The sequence below is a fragment of the Otolemur garnettii genome, unplaced genomic scaffold, assembly GCF_000181295.1.
Source record: "Otolemur garnettii isolate 467f Iridium unplaced genomic scaffold, OtoGar3 scaffold00081, whole genome shotgun sequence".
Lineage (NCBI taxonomy): Eukaryota > Metazoa > Chordata > Mammalia > Primates > Galagidae > Otolemur > Otolemur garnettii.
Window position 1 is genome coordinate 1,537,933 of NW_003852476.1, and position 6,684 is coordinate 1,544,616.

Consider the following 6,684-nt stretch of genomic DNA (forward strand, 5'->3'; position numbering starts at 1 on the left):
CGCCTGTGGCTCAACCAGCTAAGGCGCCAACCACATACACCTAAGGTGGCGGGTTTGAATCCCCAGCCTGGACCCGCCAAACAACAGTGACGGCTGCAACCAAAAAAAAAAAGAGCCGGGCGTTGTGGCGGGCGCCTGTGGTCCCAGCTACTTGGGAGGCAGAGGCAGGAGACTCGCTTGAGCCCAGGAGTTGGAGGTTGCTGTGAGCTGTAATGCCACGGCACTCTACCCAGGGGGACAGCTTGAGGCTCTGTCTCAAAAAAAAAAAAACAAAAAAAACTCTGCACTCAAGATGAAAGAAATAGTGCTCACTTCAGCAGCACATACAGTAAAATTGGAATGATACAGAGAAAATTAGCATGGCGCCTGCCCAAGGATGACACACAGATGCATGAAGCATTCCATATTTGTGAACAAATGATGCTGGGGTAATTTATTTAAAAAAAAAAGAAAGAAATAAGGTTCTACTCATATTTTAGTGGCTGAATTAGATATAATAAAAAGTTTTATAAGAGGAATTAATACTACTATGCAGAGCCTTTTGGAGAGACCACAATGAGTTAGATGATTTACAAGGTCAAATTTGCCTACCTGTCTGTAGATAGATGGCATGTTAATAATTTGTTATAACTCAAGTTGGTATAATATACAGAGAAATAATAATGTTGAGAAGATAACATTGATTTTTGATTATGTTGTTTCTATAGACAGATGAAAAAATGTGTTTTTAATTTTTAAATAGCCAAGTTGAAAAAGTCAAGGATTTGTACTGCAATAATTACAGTCAACACACAGAATTGTATTCTATTAAACATGTCCCTTTCTTTCCATCTTTTCTCCAGAGAGAGAGGTTATTATAAAACAGTAAACATAATAGAGTTGAAAAATACTTGGAAGTTGAGTACCTAGTGTCAGAGAAGATACCACAGTAGCCTTGTAATGAGGTTAGATTGTACGTATTCCAATTTTAGTCATTTGCTTTCAAAGCTAATATTTCACTCTTACTGATAAACTCTCTTCAGTTTTTTTAAAAAAATTACCATTAACATTCACTCACTTTCTGCAGGTTTTGAACAATTTTTTAATCCAACAAGCTATTTTACCTTACACAATAGATGTGGTCTTAGCCAATAATCTTTATTGTTAACAGCGTCCAATGGCTTTTTAACAATTATATGACATCCATTGTGTTCCATTTTCTCTCTGTGGCACTAATGCCCTCTAAAGCATTCCAACTAGTAAGGTACACACGATATCGCTTTCATAAAGCTGTGCTGCCTGTCTCTAATTCAATTATTCAACTCAGAGACTTCCTTCAAGGCTGCAAAATTGTCCTGATACTTCCCTGTTTCTGATGTTAACTTGAGCTGTTTGTGGTTGCTTGGATTGTAAAATGTTTCTTTAACTATGTTGCTGGTTGGCTCGGCGCCTGTGGCTCAAGCGGCTAAGGCGCCAGCCACATACACCTAAGGTGGCAGGTTCGAATCCCCAGCCCGGGCCTGCCAAACAACAATAATGGCTGCAACCAAAAAATGGCCAGGTGTTGTGGGGGGCGCCTGTGGTCCCAGCTACTTGGGAGGCTGAGGCAGGAGACTCGCTTGAGCCCAGGAGTTGGAGGTTGCTGTGAGCGTGATGCCATGGCACTCTACCCAGGGGGACAGCTTGAGGGTCCGTCTCAAAAAAAAAACAAAAAAAACAAAAAAAAAACTATGTTGCTGATTTTCCCTTGTCATGAAGAAATGGTTTCAGATTTTTTTCAATCCTTAAGAATGACCATAGAAGTTATAGGTAGTTGTCATTTGTATAGGTATAAAGGAGAACATCTTAGAGGTAAAAAATACATATATCTGAGCATCTCTCCCCGTGAAGAAACCACACCACTCATGCCGGCGTTCACCACATCCTTATTTCTAGGAGTAAGTCTTATTTGTACCACTGATTATTTACTTATTATCTCTAGAGAGTTGGCAAGCTAAGTGAACTCCAAATACACTTGAAATGCAAGAAAGATCAGAAACTGTAGTAGTCTGTTTTATCTATGGGAGAAACCTTCTAAGACCCCCAGTGGATACCTGAAACCTTGGATAACACATGTTTTCTCCTTACATACATACCTACAGTAAAGTTTAATTTATAAATTAGGAACATTAAGGAATTAAAAACAACTAATAATAAAATAGAACAATTACAACAATATACCATAATAAAAGTTATATAAAGGGGATCTCTCTTTTTCCTCTTGAATTTTGCATTTAAGATTTTTGAGCCTTGTTAGACCTTGAGCAATTGAAACCACATAAAGGGGGAACTACTGCAGAGAAGGTTAAACTCCTCTACATTTCATGGCATTTCCCTTCTGAAAACTCACCTGGCTTTAGTCCACAATTTTATCCCGGGAAAAAGTAGAAATAATGTTGAATACATTATGAGAAAAGAGAAAAAAAGAAGGTAGTTCTTTGCCACTAATTAATCATAAACCATTTCTTTTCTTTAAAATAAAAGTTTGGAGTTAGTTCTGATAGTTTTCTTCTCTTTCTCTCTGAATTTTTGGCTTTAGAACCCACAGATGCCAGAGTATCTCCCACTGATATAGTTCTACAGTGACTGAAATGATGGATCATTTGGTTGAAATGATTTTGCCTTTTTTTATCCTCAAGGTTAGTGGTTGTAACTCTGAATCGGACTACAACATTGCTAAGATTTAGAACAGTATAACCTGGCATTCTCACCACAATCAACCTGCTATTGCTCTTCATGGACCTAGCAAAGTACCCAACAGTAGTGCTTCATGAAATATTAGCTGTCATAAGGAAGCCAGCTGAGGCTGTGCCTTTTAGAAAGATTCCTGCTCAGGGAGTCACCTAGGCTGCCCTTGAGGTTCTCTGTGCACATCTGTCTTTCCTCCTCAGCTTCACTGAGCTAATGCACTTGTTTCCTCACCCATGTGTGATTTGCATATGTCAGGTGCCACAATGGACATGCAGTAGAACAAGGAGTAGAAAATCAAGTGAAAAAGCTGGGACTTTCTGAAGATATTGCCAGCTTGTGTATTCATCAGGTCTATTTAATTTTTTTTTTTTTTTTTTTTTGAGACAGAGCCTCAAGCTGTCCCTTGGGTAGAGTGCTGTGGCATCACAGCTCACAGCAACCTCCAACTCCTGGGCTCAAGCGAGCTCCTGCCTCAGCCTCCCAAGTAGCTGGGACCACAGGCACCCACCACAATGCCTGGCTATTTTTTGGTTGCAGCCGTCATTGTTTGGCGGGCCCAGGCTGGATTTGAACCCGTCAGCTCAGGTGTACATGACTGGTGCCTTAGCCACTTAAGCTACAGGTGCTGAGCCAAGGTCTATTTAATTTTTATCACTCAGATTGAGGTATGCAAAAAGAGGTCTAGATTGCCAGATGTAACTGTAGGAGAGGACACCTGATGGGAACTGTGGTCTACAGAAGGTGCACGTCCGTAGTTTCAGCCACTCGGGAGGCAGAGGTAGGAGGATCACTTAAGCCTGGAGTTGGAGGTTGCAGGGAACTGAAATGACACCACTGCACTCTAACCTGGGCAACAGAGGGAGAAAAAAAAGTTCAGAAAAAGGATTGAATGTGGGGAGGGTCAGAGTCTGGAAGGACTGGGCCATCAGTACAGAAACTCCTTAAACAGTAAATGAAAAAGAGAAAAAGGAGAAAAGAATAGAAATTCCAGTTCAACTAACCCAATTTATCTGAGACCAACTAATTTTTTTCCTGGAAGAGTAAGTGAGGTTTATCATATGAACTATTTAATATAGATTAACGTTATAAATACAGATTTAAGATGAAACACCGTGAGAACAAACAATGTGTAAGCACTATACTCATTCATATCAAAGTACAAGGTGAAGACGAACCTTGAGGAACCGCAGAGTGTAGAGATTGTTTTTTTCTTCTGTGATTATAAAATGTTAATTTGGGTTTGATAGTCCTTCCTTGATTTTATTCCTTTCTTCACCAAATGCTTCCTAAGCACCCCAGTGAGGCTGCATCGAGGCACAGCCCAAGGGCTCCACAGTGGCCGCCTGCACTGGGTGGTGTCCAGGCACTCAAGCACAGTAATGAGGAGAATTTAAGGAAAGGACTATTTACAGATGTGTTGGCAAGGGTTCTGGGAACCACAAGGGATGGTGAGATACACGGGACCGGCAACATCCGGGTGACATTACCATCCCTAACCCTAAAGAAGCAAGGGGCAGGCACTGGGACCCAGGCCAAGCTGTACCTGTAGGAGAGGGCACCTGATGGGAACTGTGGTCTGCAGGAGGTGAAAGCCGCACACTCGCGTCAAACGATGAGTGGCACATACAATAGGTCTTGGAGGGGGATGTAACTCAGGGAAGACTCCTAGAAAGCAAAGGGTACTTTCTATGGTTGGCCCTTAAGAATAAGTAAGAATTAGGTTAGTGGAGGGGAACAGGGGAGATTAGGGAGAGCAGTCAGGGAGAACAGCGGAGCAGAGGGACTCGGGACACAATCGGATGTGGAGCTGGCCCAAGCGCAGAGGAGACTGATGCAGGAATGAAAATGCTGGGGATCTTTTGTGAGAATGGTGACCCACCTCCACTTATGACACTCTTCACACAGTGTTTTTAGTAAGTGACTATTGTTTGTACTCTGCAAAGATTAGAGAGAAGAGGACAGACACCCATTGGAGTATTTCTAGCCCCAGAAACATTCGCTTTCACTTGTTCAGCTGAAAGGTGAACTGGTTGAACACAAGATAGCTAAAATGCCGAAGTGAATGGTGCTCAAGAAAGGGGTTGTCTAGAATATGTAACTCCTGAAGTGTGTTTATTCTTTTAAAAAATTCATTTGGTAATCATTTTTTGGAGAGTTTACCATGTTCCAGAACCTAGACACTAAAGATCTGGCGTTTTGGGGTCATCCAGATCCAGGAGGCAACAATTGTGAGTTGACTCAGCCTGAAGCCCACCTGGTTAGACAACCCTGAATGAAGTATGCTCTTCCAAACTATATTCCAGTGAGTCTGCAACAGGTGCTCTCTAAATACGCATCGACCAAATGGATGAGAAAAGTGAGTGAAATGAAGAAGCACTATAAATGTCAATGATGTATCAAACCAGCACCTGAGATGGTTGCTTATGCTAATTTCTAAAATCTAATCACCACAGACTTACTATGAAAGCAGGGACCTGGTCTGCCATGTTCACTTAAATAAGCCCTAGCACAGAAGGTGGTTCAAAGCTACAGTACCACCTGTATCTCAGGAATAAGTCCTAGGAAAGGTTAAGGACACTTGTGTGCCTTCACAGTAAGGTTGCCTGGGTGGTGGCCCTCTCCACTCTCGCTAGGCTAAGTGGTCCCTCAGACTTTCACTGAGTGCTTGCTGTAAGCGCTTCTCAGCTTTTCCTCAATGTATTTTATATATATATATATTTTTTTTTTTTTTTTTTTTTTTTGAGGCAGAGTCTTGCTCTGCCACCCTGGATAGAGCATCACGGCATCATAGTTCACAACAACCTCTTGGGCTCAAGAGATCCACCTGCCTTGGCCTCCCATAATGCTAGGGTTACAGGCATAAGCCACCACACCTGGCCTCTTTTCCCCACTTTAATTTCTTGTGAGTCCCAAATGTGCAGTTGTTTAAATAGTTTAAATACAAGGATGGGGGGGGTGGATCATGTTCTGCTTCACCTTTGAGTGGCAATTCAGGAGAGCAGCACCTTGTAGCTGCCAAGCTTCAGCCTCCAGCCTCCCGCCCGGCTGGTGTGTCCCTGCGGTGGCCTTGGTGCCACTCATGGCAGTGTAGGCTTCTGAGCTCCTTTTACCTTTGTTCCTTTTTTCAAGCCTTCTAATTTCTGTTCCCACCGCCATTAAAATCAAATTAAGTCATTCTGAAGTGCTTCCCATAAACACCAAATGAGAAGCACAACCGTGAGAACGATTATCTACCTGTGTAGAATAGGTTATTATTTTAATTTGTCATCTGAGTGACATTCATTTTAGAGAAGCGAGTATTGGGGTGTGCACCCTCCCCACATGCCCCCTTTACTCAACAAAGGGTGTCACGTTTTTTTCCCTCTTAATAGGTAGCTTTAAGCTCACTGCCTTGTTAATTATGATACCTGAGGGCAAATTCCTATTTACTGGCTTTTAAATATTACATTTTTTATTGCCATTGGACACAAAGAGAGATCGAAGTTCAAATTTATATTATGGCTCATAGAAGCTGACAATCAGATGAGATTAATGTTCAGTGATGATGAACATGCAGTGATTTTAACTTTAAAGCAGGCAAGTCCCCTCACACAGTGAGCTGCATTTACACAACCAGATTTCTCACCTGCTTAGTGTTCAGTTCACAGTCCTGCCTCTGTGACGAGACCCCGGCTCTCAGGTGTGTCTAAGGTCTGGGAATACCTACTGTAAGCCAGTTGTGCATGAAGTGCGCTGTACAGCAGACCCTTATGTTTATATTTAGAAAGAAACAGAAAATGATTGTTCATACTGATGGCACCCTGTTGACTTGAGAGAATCTTCAGCATCTTGGGCCAGAGATACATGAATTCTTTTCACTTGAACAAAAGATTATTTATGATGAAAATCTTAACCCATAAATACCCTGCAAGTCAGACTGAAACACAAAAAGTGAAAGAACTCTGAGACAGGCTCGGCGCCTATAGCTCAACCGGC

The 6,684-nt window shown here is 42.0% G+C and overlaps 1 non-coding gene across 1 annotated transcript; it reads left to right on the plus strand.

Moving 5' to 3' along the window:
- Window positions 1-304: 304 nt before the first annotated feature.
- Window positions 305-411, plus strand: LOC111726810. Its single transcript, XR_002774504.1, has one exon. It is a non-coding gene; the product is annotated as a U6 spliceosomal RNA (small nuclear RNA).
- The last annotated feature ends 6,273 nt before the right edge of the window (window positions 412-6,684 follow it).